The sequence below is a fragment of the Lepisosteus oculatus genome, chromosome 10, assembly GCF_040954835.1.
Source record: "Lepisosteus oculatus isolate fLepOcu1 chromosome 10, fLepOcu1.hap2, whole genome shotgun sequence".
Lineage (NCBI taxonomy): Eukaryota > Metazoa > Chordata > Actinopteri > Semionotiformes > Lepisosteidae > Lepisosteus > Lepisosteus oculatus.
This window is the reverse complement of record NC_090705.1, coordinates 43,874,700-43,893,161: the sequence shown is the minus strand read 5'-3', so window position 1 is coordinate 43,893,161 and position 18,462 is coordinate 43,874,700. Positions and strand designations below refer to the sequence as shown.

Sequence of the window (18,462 nt, the reverse complement as noted above, 5' to 3'; positions counted from 1 at the left end):
TTTCCAGTTTCCTCTCCTATTATCTTCTTTATCTGCACTCTAAAACACAGTGAAACCTTGAACCTTTCAACTGGACCACTGCCGTTCTACATCACAGTGACTTTAACTAGGACGGAGACTTGAATGGGATGAAAAAGGAAAAGGCATTATTTGCAGGAAGAAATTAAACTGTTCCACCTGATCACTTGCTAAACAAAGTGATTCACTGGAGTGGAGGCGGTGAAAGCTTTGTGAATCAACTTACAAAAGGAAACATGTAAGAAACGTAGCTCCCATATTTAACCCTTGAAAAATCTATGAGTGTCATGTGGAGGTGAAAGTATTGTTCAATTATTCTAATAAAGCTCACTCAACTAAGACCCAGAAAAGTACCAGAGTATTCTCACCTAAGAGGAAATACTAACAAGTAGGATGTTAAAATGAAAAGCATTAAAAACTGAATGATCTTCAGTAGCTGAAATGATTATTGAGCTCTGGGTCACAGTGCTCCTGAAAAAAAATCAAATTTCAGCAGACACCCAAGGTGAGCACCATGCTGAGCCAGTGTATAAGTGTATGAATCACAGTTTCAAGGAGCTTTTTTCAGTTTCGTTCCACTGATCGGCCAACACGGGGGGAACTTCAGTCTTACTCGCCCTATTGCATTAAGAAACTGTACAACATTCTCCAATAAGAACTTGCGACCTCACCTAACGAAAAGCAATTTGCGTAGCAGGGAAAGACTGGACTCCCACTGGGGATTTTTGTTTTTCATCCCGATGGTGATGTGCACTATATAGAACGTTGCTGGACCCATGTGCAATTGGTGTCATTTCTAATCTAGAGGTCAAAGCTGTGAAACTTTCAAAGAGATGGAAGATCTCTTGCGAGACACCAATTCACAGAAGGGGCTAATGAGATCTTTGCTTGAAGTCTCATTGTGCTGCACTATTTCATTTTTCAGTGGGCACGACTCACAGGCATCTAAAATCATCTCAGTGACGGACTAAACAGGCCTCTCACAAAGACTCGGGAACGGACACAGACCTTATCATCTCTGCTCCTCGGGAAGCGTGCAGAGATCACATTAGATGTGTTTCTCAAGCTCTTTATGGTCACGTACAGTAAACCCAGCAGTGTGGTCAGTGCGGGATGTGTTCTGTCCTGACGGCAGGGTCAGCAGCCAGAGGAGACCTGAAACACAAGACGGAGAGGTAAGACATTGATTCCGACAGAGAGAGCTTTCACACCGGGTTACTGACAAGAGGAGCAATAAGAGAAGAGTTGTAAAGACACGCCAAAGAGAATATTCTCATCTAAGAGGAAATATTAACAAGTAGGATGTTAAAATGAAAAGCATTAAAAACTGCATGATCTTCAGTAGTGAAATGATTACTGAGCTCTGGGTCACGGACAGCAGGGGAGTGAATGAGTTGTTTATTTTGTTTCCTGTGAATTATGTAGAATTCACAACGTGTTCCATTTGTACAGGAAAACCATTCACTTCTTCTGCACCAGAATGAATGATTTCCATCTTCACTCTAGGGCACTGTACTTTACAGCACTGTATTGTATTCTGCATATATGTCTGTTATGTATACATTTTCTTTCTCACTTTGTCTCTCTGTCCATTTGTATCAGTTTGTTGGAGAGCACCATCACACCAGCATCACAACATTTATTCTACTGCCTTATTAAGCAAATGTCTCTCCTAAATTATTTTTATATTTAAAACATTTTTTTACATGATATACACAAATGGCTAGTTATACTTTCTGATTATATTTCCATCTTAGAAATGAAGCATTTCTCTCCTGCAGTTTGAGGTTGTTAAATAGAAAACTGGATCACTCCAGGGCCGAATCTTCTCCCTCTCTTACATTCGTTCACGAATGATCACAAGAGCAAACACATAGACTGACTTCTCACAAAGTGTGTCGATGACACAGTCCCGGTCAGCTTACTAAAGGACCCAGAAAATCACCACGGGCCAGTCTGAACAGTTTCACGGAATAGTCTGTTGACTTCTCTTTGATGTTTCATGTTACAAGAGCAAAACAATACTCACTGATTTGAGGATAATTGCGCCATCCCTCCAGCCTACTGAAATGAACCGTCAGACTGCAGAAAACGTCAGTGACTACAGGTCCTTGGGACTGGTCAGAGAAACCTGAGATGAGACAAACGTTGTGAGACCATTTATAAGCTTGTGACCTCAAATTAAACGGAAGTCAGACATTTTCAAAGGGGGCAACACTGCGGCACAGTGGTTAGCATCGCTGCCTCATAGCACCGGGGCCCTGGGTTTGATTCCAGGGGTGCTGTCTGTGTGGAGTCTGCATGTTTGTTCGCGCTGCAGGGGACACCTCACCCCCACAGGGCACACAGACACAAACTCACACCACAGCCCGATTTTTCCACAACACAATCAACCCGCCAGTATCAGTTTGTGTTCAGTGCCGGGGAAGTGCCTTGTCCTTGCAGAACAAAAACAAGGTGATCAGGACTGACGGCAAGATTCAGGTATTCAAGTACCCAGTAAATCCAGGGCTCAAATGGGGGAACTGTTTCACGAGCTACACAACATCCTCACACACGATGACAGAGCCTTGGAAAGCCGTGTGGAGAGTGAGGTGCTCGTACCCAGCCGGAGTTAAAAGAGCACGCATTGAGCAGAGCAACTGAGCAAAAGCACACTATCGATCTACCCAACCCAGAAAAGCACACATCTCTGTGATACAGAGGCTAAGGCAACATGTGAGTAAAGGATTTTGAATCAGCAATTGTGCTGATGAGCCAGTCAGCAATTTTTCAGAAACAGCAAACATGTCGTCAGCCTCCAGGAGCTGCAGAAGATTGTGAGATATAAAGGAGTGAAACCAGGGCAGGAGAAACTGATTCCTCGTGTAGGAAGCTGAGGAAAACGATGCACACCCTGCAGACTGAAAGGAAGACAGCACAAACTATCGGTAATGTCAGCCTAGAAGAAAGTGTAGTGCAGTGTGTTGCAACTAAGTTTTTGTTCAATATTTGTTTTGTCTGAAAGAGACTGTTTTGATCAGATACATGCAATACTATTTCTTTCTCATTCTCTGTCTTTGTATGTCTTATTTGGATCACACCATAAAGTTCATAACCCAGCCAGTTGCTTTGGCTCTGAAAGCATCCCTCAGCAGGGACAGCCCTGATCCCCAAACACAGGGCTGCCCTTCCCACTGCCCGTCTGCTCTCTGCCCAGTGGAAGTAGCGTTTCTGCCCCACAGCTGTGTGAGAGAAGATGACCTGAGAGCACTAACTCACCTCTGGAGAGGGAAGAGTCTCAGCTGGAAGGGAGGAGGAGCTGCCGGGCTGCCGCAGACAAGGCGCCGCTGAAATGATAGAGAAATCTTTTAGAATCAAACGTCACCTGGCTCAGTGTTTAAGCTGTAGTACATGATCACATTAGATTATTAAAACATGCAGACTGCCATTTCCATTCTGTACAAACAAAGGGTTTTCCATTGTAGAAAACACCACTGCAAATCCAAAGCGGAGTGCACTGGGACTGCAGTCCAGAGAAACCCATCATGTTACAAGAACTGGAGGCCATTTCACACCAAAACTGTACAATAGGATTCTTTCTGCACACCCAGTACTGGGGGCTGTGTCAGAGGCTCCTCACCGTTCTGTGATGATTTTAGCCGTCGAATCGGGCAGGAGGCAGGCGCTCTTCGGGAGCTCTGGTCGCGTGCTATAACTCGGACCACGCGATGGCACAATTGCTTCCTACATACAAACAGAAACTTCAAACAACAAAACCCAACAAGAAATCTGTGCACACTTGGACTCCTGCTGCAGCTGAGGAGCTGTCACGCACACACCTCCTGTGTGGGTAGTGTTGGCCGTAGGACGTGTTGTTCACAGAGAGAAAAAATACACCATAGCAAGTCAGCACTCAAACAAACCAAAAGGCCAGTTTTATTGAAGTTGACGCAGCTGGCCACACAAACACTCACTGGGTCTCTTCACCAGGTATCCACACAGACAGCACCCCAGGAAACCAGACCCATGAGAACAGGGGCAGAGCATGCAGACTCCACACAGACAACACCCCATGAACAGGACCCATGAGAACACAGGCAGAGCATGCAAACTCCACACAGACAGCACCCCAGGAACTAAATCCAGGCTCCCAGCGCTGCCACCCACTGCGCCGCCGTCTCTCACCTCCACTTGCAGATCAGGACGCGACCGGAGACCGGAGACTCCTCACTCCTGCAGTAACACACCCCAGCAGGAGGAGGCGCCGACGGACTCGCTCATGGTGCAGTGAGCCCAGCGGTGTGAGGCTGGTGTCCAGCGCTGATGTGTCCCTGATAGTCCTGTCCCACAGCCTGCGAGTCACCGTTTCTTCCACAAAATACTCCAGCCAGCGCTTTTTAGACTCAAGTTTCTTAAGTTTCTGTTTTTCTCGCAGATTAGACTAAAAAAGCCGCCTGTTGACCTGCTGGAGGTCAGACCCGCTCCGGCAACAACTACTGCAGCTCCGTTGCCCCGGCAACCACGTTTTATTTAACAAAGTAAAATAAACACAGGAGACAAACAAGACAAGAGAGCTCAGAAACCCACAGACACGACGGCAGTGGGTTTTGTTTCTGTGTCGAGTTGATAAACCAGGCAGGACGAGCGCTGCAAACACACTAGAGTACACATAACACAATCAGGGGTACACGAGACTCCTGCTCTTTACACAAACAGGTTCAACAGGTCAATAAAGAGCAGGTCGGCACAGCTGTCATGATGTCTCATTTACAAAGAGTCTAAAGATTTGCTCGTCTCTTCCCAGAGCAGCTTCACTCCGGAGAGCAAGAAACAGCTCCTGCCGAGTCCGTCTTGTAAGACAGACATAGAAATCCGCGACACGGTAAATACACTGACATTGTATAATTAATTCTGATGCTCAATCAAATCTGCGGAACACGTGTGGAGCGCAGTCCAGAGCACTATAGAGACTACATTTCCCACAAGCCCTGTGGCGACTTCCTTTTGACGTAATCGAGTCGCGTCTTTTTATTTTTAATTATAACAACAATACATGCCATAAAAACAAGAATACATATAACACAGAGTATAGTCAGGGGTACATAGGATAAAACATGTACATGTTATGGAAAAAGATTAAACAAGTAATCTTGTTTAATAGTAAACAAAAGCAGATGAGGTCCGTACATGTTTCAAATTGTCTGTACAGACGCATTTACATCCGTTTTAAAGTGTTTAAACATGGGTCTCCTCTCACAGCATTTCGTTAATTATTATATCGTGGAAGTATCATATTTTTTTAAATACAAACGATATTTTCATATTACTTTCAATAGCTTTAAAATGTAGTATTATTTAACTTCTTTAAAAGTAATGTCAATATTAGTTTCCTTCTTTACGTTATCTTTCAGAGTTGCTGTCACAAACGTCACAGTTATCATCTGTATTGATTTTCAATCTCTGCACAACGAGGATCTGTACGGAGGCGCTATTGGACTCGCCGCCATAGACTCGTGTATCTCTGTCGCCGCCCAGTGGACATTTCTCGAAAGTGCAGTTCTTTTTAACTTTTTATTGTAGCAATAAAAATAGATACAATACAAACAAGAGTATATTTATAGCACATCAATAATTCCATCAGGGGTACATAGTATAATATATTTACACTTCTGAAAAAAAGATTAAACCAGGTAAATAAAGATAAGGAACAAGTAATAGGTTTATTCCATGCTGAAAAAAAGAAGAAAGAGAACACAACGTTTCGGCCGTGGAGCCTTCTTCAGGTGTGAGAGAGACAGGGCAGTAGGCAAAGGTAAAGTAGCGGGAGAACAAAGGTTGGGAGGGAGGAGGAGTGAGAGGCGGGAGCAGGGGACAGAAAGAGAGGCCAATCAAGAGGTGTGAAGTCAGAATGGGTGCAGAGAGGTGTGAAATGAAACTTCCAATGAATGGAGAAAATTTAAAAGAACAGTAATCTGTCGTTAAGGGAAGGGAGAATGTGTGATCCTAACTGCAGAATAATTTTAGTTTCGGTGGTCTTTCTGATGTATGAGTTCGGAAAACCGTCTTTGAGAACACAGACGGAGAGATTAGTGTGGTCGTCGATTAGTGTGGTAGTGTGGAAACTAAAATTGTTCTCAAAGACGGTTTTCCGAACTCATACATCAGAAAGACCACCGAAACTAAAATTATTCTGCAGTTAGGATCACACATTCTCCCTTCCCTTAACGACAGATTACTGTTCTTTTAAATTTTCTCCATTCATTGGAAGTTTCATTTCACACCTCTCTGCACCCATTCTGACTTCACACCTCTTGATTGGCCTCTCTTTCTGTCCCCTGCTCCCGCCTCTCACTCCTCCTCCCTCCCAACCTTTGTTCTCCCGCTACTTTACCTTTGCCTACTGCCCTGTCTCTCTCACACCTGAAGAAGGCTCCACGGCCGAAACGTTGTGTTCTCTTTCTTCTTTTTTTCAGCATGGAATAAACCTATTACTTGTTCCTTTGCAGCCTACGCATGCTGACGCAGCTACCCACCTGAAATAAAGATAAGGGCTGATATAGCCTGTAAATACACTTTTACATCTATTTAAAATGTTCTAACGAAGCTGCCCGAGGAAAGAACGTACTGTTTTGATTACATGAATCAGAGATTGTGACTCTGCCTTTAGCTTCCCATTCCTTCCAAACAATTTCAATTTCACACCTCTGGTTGTGCCAGAGGGTCCCCAGCACTGCTGTCACCTCTTCTGTACTCCTCCTATGCTAACAGCTGTGTATCTACTGCTGACTCCGTGAAAGGAATCAAGACTCCAGATGATCCCACCCAAATAAAAAAAAAATTCTGGAGTGGAAGGAGGTCTCTGCTTTAGTCGGCTGGTGCCGTGAAAACAACCTCTAACTCTATATAACTCCAACTGCCTGTGTCTCAGGAAGCCCTGGTCCGTTTGTAATGGAAAACCATTGAGAGCACTAGAATGACTGATTTCCATCTTCACTCTAGGTCACTGTGCTGAACAGCACATTACTGTATTCTGCATATGATATGTCTGTTATTTACACCTTTTCTTTCTCACTTTGTCTCTCTGTCCGTTTGGATCAGGTATTTGGAGAGCACCACCACACCAGCCAAACTACCCAAACAGTTGCTTAGGCACTCAAGTGGACTTGATCAAATTAAACTTTCCAACCTAAACAGGAAAATGACAGTTTAAATGGATTCTACTGCCTTATTAATCATATTTCTCTTCTAAATTCTTTGAAAATAAAAACAAATATTTCTGACATGATACACACAAATAGCTATTTTTATACTTTCTGGTTATATTTCAATCTTATAAATGAAGCATTTCTTTCCTGCGGTTTGAGGTTGTTAAAGAGAAAGACCCCATACTATCACAACCCCCTGGCCAGCAGCCATATCACCCTGCAACTCACAACTGGTAACCCACTGAAGCTAAGCAGGTGTGAGCCTGGTCAGTACCTGGATGGGAGACCTCCTGGGAAAAACTAAGGTTGCTGCTGGAAGAGGTGTTAGTGGGGCCAGCAGGGGGCGCTCACCCTGTGGTCCACGTGGGTCCTAATGCCCCAGTATAGTGATGGGGACACTATACTGTAAAAAGGTGCCGTCCTTCGGATGAGACGTAAAACCGAGGTCCTGACTCTCTGTGGTCGTTAAAAATCCCAGGGCGTTTCTCGAAAAGAGTAGGGGTGTAACCCCGGCGTCCTGGCCAAATTTCCCATTGGCCTTAACCAATCATGGCCTCCTAATAATCCCCATCTATGAATTGGCTTCATTACTCTCTGCTCTCCTCCCCACTAATAGCTGATGTGTGGTGAGCGTTCTGGCGCACTATGGCTGCCGTCGCATCATCCAGGTGGATGCTGCACATTGGTGGTGGTGGAGGGGAGACCCCATTACCTGTAAAGCGCTTTGAGTGGAGTGTCCAGAAAAGCGCTATATAAGTGTAAGCAATTATTATTATTATTATTACAGGCTGGTGAAAGAGGTGAAATGAGGTAGCGGAGGTGTAATTGGACAGCAAACTCTCACCTGCTGCTTGCCAGGACAGGAATCTTACAAATGTCCCCTCCTCCCAGGAGGGTCACAGTAACAAATACTAAACACGAATGATTACAGTTCAGGGCCCCAGCACTGCCACCCACTAAAATAAACATGACACACAAGAGAACCCATAAGACAGTCATAGAAATCCATGACACGACAAACACGCTGAAATGGTACAATATAATTAATTCTGATGTTCAATCAAATCACCGAAACACGTGGGCAGTGCGGGCCAGAGAACTACAGAAACTACATTACCCATACGCCCCGTGGGCGACTTCCTTCTGACGTCATCGACTCGCGCCTTTTGAACGTCATTTTAATTTTTGGTTTATTGTATTTATTTTGTATTTTGTATCCATGTACATACATTCATTCATTACTCTTGTTTGCAATGCAATGTATTCTTTGCTGTTGAAAATGCTTAAATATTTTTAAAATTAAAATAACTTATTAATACGAACATTACTAACGGTATTTTAATTAAAAAAAACTTTCGGTGAAATTTTGCTGAATGACCACCAAGCGGCGCCATTGGCACATCATTGTAAGAATAATCATTTCTAAGAAATTTTCCAGTTTAATTCCACTGACCGGCCATCAGAGGGGCACTTTACTCGTCCTGCTGCTTCTCTTGAATGAATAATTGCTTAAATTATTGTCTGGTTAAATTGCTTGGTGCTAAGTATTTGTAATATAGGATTGCTCATGTCTGATCTGGAACCCGAGATGGAAGTTTAACATGTGTGATTCACTGAGGTGGAGGGGTGGGAAATGACTGAAAGAAGTCTTGCCATGCTGTATTATTGATAGTAGTAGCAGTATTGTCATATTAACACAAATCCTCAGACTCACTAACATCTCCAATAGAATGACAATCTCACACATCAAATATTAGAGGACCCTTCCTTTATACCTAAAAGCTTTCAGTTGTTGGACAATGAAAAGAGTGCTTGCAGGAATCTAATTACTGTTGTTATAAACTCATTACAAGCTAATTGTCTCATTTCTTTTTTTTTCTTTCTTCTCTTTTCAGCAGCAAATAAACCCTTACATTACTTGATCCCTTACATTTCAAAACGCTCTGAATCAAACCAACAAATCGGGCATAAATTTAAACCATGTTTTTGAGAAACTAGCCTTAAAATCAAAATGACTACATTCATATGAAACACACTCGGAAACAATATCAAATGGTTTGATACAGAGTGCAGAAACAACTGAAGAGAACTACCAGAACTAAAACAACACCACACCACTCTGAACTGCGCCTCAGATACTGTGAGATGGTTAGACACTACATGCACACCCTAAAGAAGATAAGCACATACACAAACAGACAACTCTCAGACCACGAAAGGCCTGTAGCCAAGACACAGTCAACAACGCTTGACCCAACTGCAGCTCAGACCTGCAGCAAAGCCTGCTCAAACTCCTCAACCTCGTCCTGACGGCCGGCTGTTTCCCTGAGGCCGGGAATCAAGGACTGATCACTCCCGTCCGTAAGAATGGAGACAGACTCGACCCCAACAGGTACCGGAGCTTCAGTGTGAACAGTAACCTGGGGAAGGAACTCTGTCGTAACTTGAATATCTGATAACCGGCCCTCCTTACTGAGCACAATGTCCCGCATTAGAGTCAGACTGGCTTCCTACCAAACCGCCACACATCCCATCACATTCACACCTGGGCACTGCCAGCCCATCTGGACCCAGGACAGCAGAGCCTGGCACTGCTGGAGCAGGACTGTCAGAGCTGGGCACTGCAAGTCAATCTGGACAAGACCAGAGTTATGGTTTTCCAGGAGAAAGCCAGACCTCAGGGAAACAGGTACAAATTCACACTGAACAACAACACATTGGAGCACACATCCAGCTACACATATCTCGGTCTCACCATCAGCTCTTCTGGGAGTTTTGACCTGGCACTAAAGGCACTGAGGGAGAAGGCACTCAGGGCTTTCTACGCAATAAGAAGGAGGCTCTTCAATGTCAACCCACCAACAAGAATTTCGCTCCAAAGATCTGAAAGTGTAATCCAACCCATTGCCCTATACGGCAGTGAAGTGTGGGGTCCCCTCACAGACCAGGAGTACACTCAGTAGAAACTCTAATCAATCTGTAGAAACATCCGCCTTGCGCAGAGAAAAACAGCTAACAGCGAGTGCAGGGCTGAATTAGGCCAGTACCCACTATTGATAAACATACAGAACAGAGTAATCAGACACTTGTTACACCTGAGAAACAGAGGCCACAATTCATACCACCACTAGGCCCTGCTGATCCCAGAGTACAGCTGGTGTTGACACCAGTCAGTCTCAGGACAGCACAGCTACAGCAACACCAATCACAATCATCCAAATGCGGAGGGGACTGCAGTCCAGAGAAACCCAGCATTTGACAAGGACTGGAGGCCATTTCGCACCACAACTGTAGAACAGGATTCTTTCTGCACACCCAGTACTGGGGGCTGTGTCGGAGGCTCCTCACCAGAAGAGACTTGCATTCCTGTTGGCTCCTCTCGTTCTGTGATGATTTTAGACGTCGAATCGGGCAGGAGGCAGGCGCACTTCGGGAGCTCTCGTCCCGTGCTATAACTCAGACCACGCGATGGCACAATTGCTTCCTACATACAAACAGAAACTTCAAACAACAAACCCCAACAAGAAATCTGTGCACACTTGGACTCCTGCTTCAGCCGAGGAGCTGTCACGCACACACCTCCTGTGTGGGTAGTGTTGGCCGTAGGACGTGTTGTTCACAGAGAGAAAAAATACACCATAGCAAGTCAGCACTCAAACAAACCAAAAGGCCAGTTTTATTGAAGTTGACGCAGCTGGCCACTCAAACACTCACTGCGTCTCTTCACCAGGTATCAGAAACAAAATAAAGGAACAATCTTTTTATCATATCCACTCGCACCTTGCTCTCATTTCCAGACTCCTAACTCACCACTCCCAACAAACCCCAGTGCTCGCAACACCCTTTAAATAGGATTTGGCCCGTACCACTATGGATACAATAGGTGTAAAACAGAAAATTCACAAGACAAACAACACATAGCACAGCAGTCCGGACTACTTGGACACACAATTACATGAAACCCTTAACAATTCACAGGACAGACATTCATCAGATCTTCTATACCTAGTTGCCATTTTTCGCAATAACATTAGGCTCTGATAACCTCCCCTCTCAGCATTCCAGCAATGTTATGTTCCTCTAGCTAAGCTTCAGGCATATAACCAGTCTCCTATCTGTTTGCAACCTTTTGACCTTTCTGAGGACCCCTCAGAACAAATAGACACTGGCTTCTCCTCTCATGCAGTGCTGTTAAGACTTAAGCTAGTGGCATCCTACACTATGCTTTGTTCCTTTAGGGCCATTTCTCTAAAAATAGTGTTCTCTACCTTTTGATTCCCCTCCTGTCCACAGCTAGAACAACTGTTTGCTAACAAAGACTGTTTATCTGTCTGGAAAGGTCTCCAAACTGTAACGAATTCCAAAAGAAAATCCCCTCAGATACATCTTGATCACTCTCTACCAGATAACACATTTTACAGCAGGTCTGAAACACAAAGGATCTCCAACGACCTTGTCCATGGCAGTCTCGCAACTCCTCCAAATAATTCACATCCTGGGGATGAGCTATTGTCCCCCACTCAACTGGAGTGCCACACCCACTCACACTCAATCTCTCACGAAGACTTGACGCCGTTTACAAGTCTTGAGAATGCCCTGTGAAGCAAAGAACAGGATGTGTTAAGGCTATTCAAAAAGCAAAACTGTAAAAAGGCAGCAGGACCTGACTGTGTATCTCCAGCCACACTACAGCCCTGTGCTGGCCAACTCGCTCCAATCTTTACAGACGTTTTTAAGCAATCATTGTCCCAGTGCACAGTGCCAGACTGCTTCAAATCTTCTGTTATTGTTCCTGTTCCAAAAAAGGACACAAGAACCTGCCTTAATGCCTACAGACCCGTCGCACTAACGTCAGAACTGGCGCGTCTTCCCAACACGTTCGTGTCAGAGTGAGGTGACCCCTCAAACAAGAATTATTTCCTGCCTCATATATGACTACGGCACCTAGCAATGCAACAGGTTCTGTTGATCTCCCAGATCCACCAATGCCCACACAGGCCAGCGACAAGCATGTGTATCGTATAAGTGACCTTTTTATTTTCTATCCACATTCACCATCAGCCAAAGACACAACGAAAACAGCAGCAACAAAAGGTCCTTCCAAGGGTCATAATGAATCCAGAGGGACGGCAGTCTTTTCTGTCAAGTACCGAAGAGTGGCCACTCGAACGATTCTTCTTCGTACCTGTAAAGTCTTTGATGGCCCCAGTGAACGAGAGGCCGGTCCCATTTCCCCAGACTCCGTTCAGGTTCCACTAGAAATCCTCCCGCGAACTGTATTCCATTCCCCTCAGTTTGGAGCGGCTAGCCGGGCCGGTTTCTCACTCCTTGCCTTCAGGTATTAAAAGTCTCTGTACAGTACCTCTGTTCCAAAGCCACTGTCTCCCGTGGTCGTCAATCTTGTGCTGCCTGTGTCGTCTCCCGGGTCTGGTGGGAATCGGGAGCGTGCTCCGTTCCGGCTCAGATGGTTTTATTCCTCCCCTCAGCCCATCTCCCTCAGGGGGTTTTCCACTGTCCCTGTCAGAAAGGGGCTTGCCCAGTATTTTACCAGGAGGAAGCTCGTGTGGCTGAAGAGTGTGAGAGTGCCGAGCTTAGGTGTTATGGGCCCTTATCACTTCTTTGTTCACTCTCTGGGTCGGAGAAACCTGAAAAGAGACAAACGTTGTGAGACCATTTATAAGCTTGGTGACCTCGAATTAAACAGAACAATAGCAACACTGTTCTACAAACCTTTCATTGAAAGGGTTTTCAAACACTGTCCCACTTGCTGGTTTGGCAACATCAGTAGCTGGAATTGAATATGCAGCCATTAGTCTGCCTGGCAAAAAACAACCGGACTCTCCAGTGGTCTGCATACAAGTGAACACACAAACCCCATACTATTAAAACCCCTTTAGGGCACACTCACACCACAACACAATCAACCCGACAGACTCACCAACACTGGACTGCAGAAGCGGCAGGAAACCCTTGAGAACATGAGCAGAGCATGCAAACTCCACACAGACAGCACTCCAGGAAACCAGACACATGAGAACATGTGCAGAGCATGTGCGCCGTCTCTCAGCCTTTCACCTCCACATGCAGATCAGGACCCGACCGGAGACTCCTTAGTTTTCTTCTGCGAAATGTCCACAAAATACTCCAGCCAGCGCCTTTTAGACTAAAGTTTCGGCTTTGCCAGCTGTCTCCCTCCCGGAGGTCAGATCGAAACAACTTCTGCAGCACCGTTTCCCCAGCAACCACGTTTTATTTAACAAAGTAAAATAAACACAGGAGAAAAGTTTGCAAACATGCAGGCAGGATGAGCGCTGCAGACACATGCTGCTGCCCGGGTCCGTCTTGTGAAATAAACAGAATTTTGCACCCCAGGAACTAGACCCACGAGAACATAAGGAGAGCATGCAAACTCCACACACACAGCACCCCAGAAAACTGGAGCCACGAGAACATGAGCAGAGCATGCAAACTCCACACAGACAGCACCCCAGGAACTAAATCCAGGCTCCCAGCGCTGCCACCCACTGCGCCGCCGTCTCTCACCTCCACTTGCAGATCAGGACGCGACCGGAGACCGGAGACTCCTCACTCCTGCAGTAACACACCCCAGCAGGCGGAGGCGCCGACGGACTCGCTCATGGTGCAGTGAGCCCAGCGGTGTGAGGCTGGTGTCCAGCGCTGATATTTACCGACAGCCTGCGACTCACCGTTTCTTCCTTTTCTTCTGCATAATGTCCACAAAATACTCCAGCCAGCGCTTTTTAGACTAACGTTTCTGCTTTGCTCGCTGATTAGATTACAAAAGCCGACTGTTTACCTCCTAGAGGTCAGCTCGCACCAACTTCTGCAGCACCGTTTCCCCGGCAACCACGTTTTATTGACAAAGTAAAATAAACACAGGAGAAAAGTTTGCAAACACGACGGGAGCTAAGAAACACGAGGACAGTGGGTTTGCTTTATGTGCCGGGTCGATTAACCAGCGCCGCAGACAAGTGAAATACAAGAAAACATACACACAAGGGAACACATAAGAGAGACAAAGAAATACAAGACACGATAAATACGCTGAAATTGTATTAATATAATTCATTCTAATGTTCAATGAAATCAGCGAAACACATGGGCAGGGCAGCCCAGTGAACTACAGAGACTACATTACCCATAAGCCCTGTGGGCGACACCATTTTGACGTCATCGACTCATACTTTTGTATTTTTTATGAGACCAAAAACTACAAGAAAACGTAACGTACCAGTCGTTTTGTCAGGGTACATGCAATAATACATGAACATTTTATGGAAAAAAAGATTCAACAAGGTAAATGCAGATAAGGCCCGTCCATGCTTCAACGTTCTTACAACACAGAAACAGACACATTTCAGAAAGACATTCTGAAATAAAATGTCTTTACATCCGTCTTAAACTGTTCAAACACGGTCTCCTCTCACACCATTCCCTTAATAATTACGTTGCGCAAGTATAATAATGTTTTAAAATACAAACGATATTTTCATCTTCCTTTTCAATGGGATTAAAACGTAACAAATGTATTTCCGATTTCAAGTCTTTCCGATAGCGCTTTGAGACTCAACTCCGTGTATCTCTGTCGCCACCCAGTGGACATTTCTCGGAAGTGTCACCGCCCGCCAGAATTCGGAAAAGTCCCGGGACTGAAGCTGTGTGACTGGACAAGAGCCTGTCTCCCGCCTCCTGCTGAAATCTCAGCGCCGATTGGACAAAAGCTGCTCACAGTCCGGATCCAGTGGAAGGCCGATCCACTCCGGGTTTTCCTTAGCCGACAGTCCGGATCCAGTGGAAGGCCGATCCACTCCGGGTTTTCCGTAGCCGGCAGTCCGGATCCAGTGGAAGGCCGATCCACTCCGGGTTTTCCGTAGCCGGCAGTCCGGATCCAGTGGAAGGCCGATCCACTCCGGGTTTTCCGTAGCCGGAAGTCCGGATCCAGTGGAAAGGCCGATCCACTCCGGGTTTTCCGTAGCCGGAAGTCCGGGTCCGGTGGAAAGGCCGATCCACTCCGGGTTTTCCGTAGCCGGAAGTCCGGGTCCGGTGGAAAGGCCGATCCACTCCGGGTTTTCCGTAGCCGGAAGTCCGGGTCCGGTGCAAAGGCCGATCCACTCCGGGTTTTCCGTAGCCGGAAGTCCGGGTCCGGTGCAAAGGCCGATCCACTCCGGGTTTTCCGTAGCCGGAAGTCCGGGTCCGGTGGAAAGGCCGATCCACTCCGGGTTTTCCGTAGCCGGAAGTCCGGGTCCGGTGCAAAGGCTGATCCACTCCGGGTTTTCCGTAGCCGGAAGTCCGGATCCTTTACGATGCACGCAAGACTACGTTACAGAGCACCGGAGTACATTATACAGTCAAATAAAGATAAGGTACGCACAGCTTTCATGTTGTGATACTTAGACATGGTTTGGAGACGTTCCCTCGTGTGTATTTTGAATTATTCAAATGCGTGTCGCTTTAATTTGGAAGCGCATCATTTCAGTGCATGAGCTTACCCGTTATATTGGGCGAGATTTCACACGGATAATCAAACAAGAACGAGTTTGCCCTGGAATCCAGTCCACTGCCCAACCTGAAAGTCAGAGCATGAGAACGGACGGATTGTATGGCGATTGAGGTGTTGCTCGACCACATCAAGTAGGCGAGAAGTACACTCTGCTACTACGACATACGGTCTAATTATTCAATTTTCGATTATTTCTCATCTTTAGGCTATTTCTACATCTAATAACGAGCAAGTATAATGATTAAGCCAATGATACATTATATTTTAGATTCGGTTCAGCAGTATTGAGCAGTAAAATAACATCAATTTGTCTACAGGAAATGTCAGAATTAGAAGCCTTCTTTACACCATTTTACCGATCTGTTCAGAGTGTTTTAACAACAGAAAAAACAAAATCAAACGTAAGGTTTATGGGCTGCTTTGAGATAGACAATTATCATCTATATTACTTTTAAATCTATGCACACTGTGTATCTTTACCGGGTCGATTCAATGTACAATTTTGTACTGACGCCTTAACCTTATTATTCATACAAAATCTGTTTGACAATAGTCATGTTTGATTCCACTCACTTTCCCCAAAGAGGTGCTCCAAAATAGTTTGACAAGATATTGTGAGATTGCGAGAGGGATCTGAAGTATTTATTAGTACAAGTATAACTCAATTGTTTTCCTTGTAGTCTAATAAAGGTTGTAAATTCTTCCATAGTTTCTGATGGGCTACTGTTAGTTTCTTAAAAGCATCAATACCTAGTTCCTGAATGATTAAATTAGGGAAACATACATCACCTACTTTGCTTAATTTTGTAAATAATACTGTCGGTATCGGTATTAGATGCTCTAAACCCTGTAGCATTTAGGCCTCCTTCTGCCCGTGTTTGACAAATAGCAACCATGAATAAAGTTTTTTTTTATTTTACTAAGGTAGAGAACATCAAATCACAAAATCACCTTTTTGAAAATCTTAATACCAAGATATTTAATCACATCTTTTACATGTATATTACGTACGGAGCAGACACTTTCCAACAGCCACCAGTTCACTTTTCTGATATGTAAAGAAAGACCAGAAACAGAGGAAATGACTTGTAAAGGCATTTAATTGCTTTGTCCACCTCTGTGTGCTTTCTCAGAGAGAGAGTTGTATCCTCAGCCAATTGGGAACACCTGTCATCTCTTTATCCTGTACTTGAATACCCTGAAACTATTTGTTATAGGGGTGTAAGCAGTGGGAAGAGGAGTGGGCTCGTGTCGAATTGCCTTACCCGTTCCCAATCTGCAGGAGGTCCCACGACGGCAGGTAGCTGCTCCAGTCGCTGGAGCTCAGTTCGCTGTCGAGGGAGGACCAGGGCTCTGGCTCGGGGGAATCACGGCTCCACGGCTCCTACCTGTTGCATAGTGTTTCTGCCCTCCCGATGGCCTCTGTGTTTTAGAAGGATCTGTCTCTTTTCGCTTGCTTACACCACAGGTTTCATCGACGATAGTGTGCATCCTGAAGCAGTGAGTTATCGGTCTTATTTCTACTGAGAAACAGTTCAAGCACTCACAAAACAATAACCAGGAGACGGTGTATGAAAAAGTATTGTAAAACTTGCAGAGTAGATTTGAATAGACAGTGGACGTCACACTGCGTGCACAAACTCATAACTCGCCGTGTTCAATTTTGTGTTGAGTTACAGGAACCTCAGCATCAGATGAAATCCTCTTCAGCGCCCCAGGGAGACTGGGGGACTTGCCAGATTTTCAGCTTTATCACTGGGTCCTTCGGCACAGGGCTGTTGAGCAAAGTGCTCCCCTCTGCTGGAGAGCCACAGGGGCACTACAGAGCGGCCTCGTGTTCCCTGCTCCTGCCCGTGCCTGTGGACGGCCAGTGTGACCGCGCGCGAGACAAAGTAGTGCATTCGTGGTGTAAATACAGAATGTTCACTAGCTGACTGAGGAAAGTTACAGAGACGGGAGTATACGTTCTGAAATAATGTGAACCACTGTTACTTCACACAGACAGACTACTTAAAAATCATGTGGCTTTTTAAGGTCGTTTTGTCTGCCTAAAGTACGTTAGATTTGTCACAGCAAAGAGTTTGAATACTTACAGAATGCAGCAGCTAGCATTGTTACTTGGAGCAGAAAGAATGACCACATAACTCCCATACTTCTCTCTCTTCATTGGTTTCCTCTCAGGTACAGGGCGGACTTCAAACTCCTTCTACTTACTTACAAGGCTCTCAGAGGTCAGGCACCTGTCCTGCCTCGCAGGGATGCTGCAGAGGAGAAATACTGTACACAGCATAGTTTCAGAGGCCTGTCTGTCATGGGCTGGGCACCATGTGAGTTGAATGCTGCATCAGTGCCATGGATCCAAGAGGGGCATCATGGATACAGCTGTCGTTTAGGAGGATTCTGCTGGTCTGCAGAGACCTGCATGGGGTACTGACATACAGACGACGTGATGGATGGATGGATTAATACCCGCATTCATTTCTTTCTTTTTTTTTTAATGATATAATGTTAGCATGCCCAAAGGGGTTGGGCAGCCAGTTGACCTTGGACCCCTAGAGGATTTTATTCTCCTTACTGAGGAGTCTTTGGTTCCTTTCCTCCATTGTCTTCAGTTCTGTATTCACAAAATGTATATTTACCTGCATCGTTAAGCGCCTTGGGGCAACCTTGTTGTGAAAGGCGCTATATGAAAATAAATTGAATTGAATGGAATGACAGAGTCACGGCTTTTCCAGT

At 45.3% G+C, this 18,462-nt stretch overlaps 2 long non-coding RNA genes across 2 annotated transcripts; one reads left to right on the top strand and one right to left on the bottom strand.

Moving 5' to 3' along the window:
- Positions 1-86: 86 nt before the first annotated feature.
- Positions 87-3,707, bottom strand: LOC138241603 (uncharacterized). Its single transcript, XR_011190854.1, has 4 exons — positions 3,641-3,707; positions 3,280-3,347; positions 2,048-2,149; positions 87-1,173 (listed from the first exon to the last, which is right to left on the bottom strand). It is a non-coding gene; the product is annotated as an uncharacterized lncRNA (long non-coding RNA).
- Positions 3,708-15,478: 11,771 nt separating this feature from the next.
- On the top strand, positions 15,479-18,438 carry LOC138241602 (uncharacterized). The gene is made up of 2 exons (XR_011190853.1): positions 15,479-15,589; positions 17,908-18,438. It is a non-coding gene; the product is annotated as an uncharacterized lncRNA (long non-coding RNA).
- The last annotated feature ends 24 nt before the right edge of the window (positions 18,439-18,462 follow it).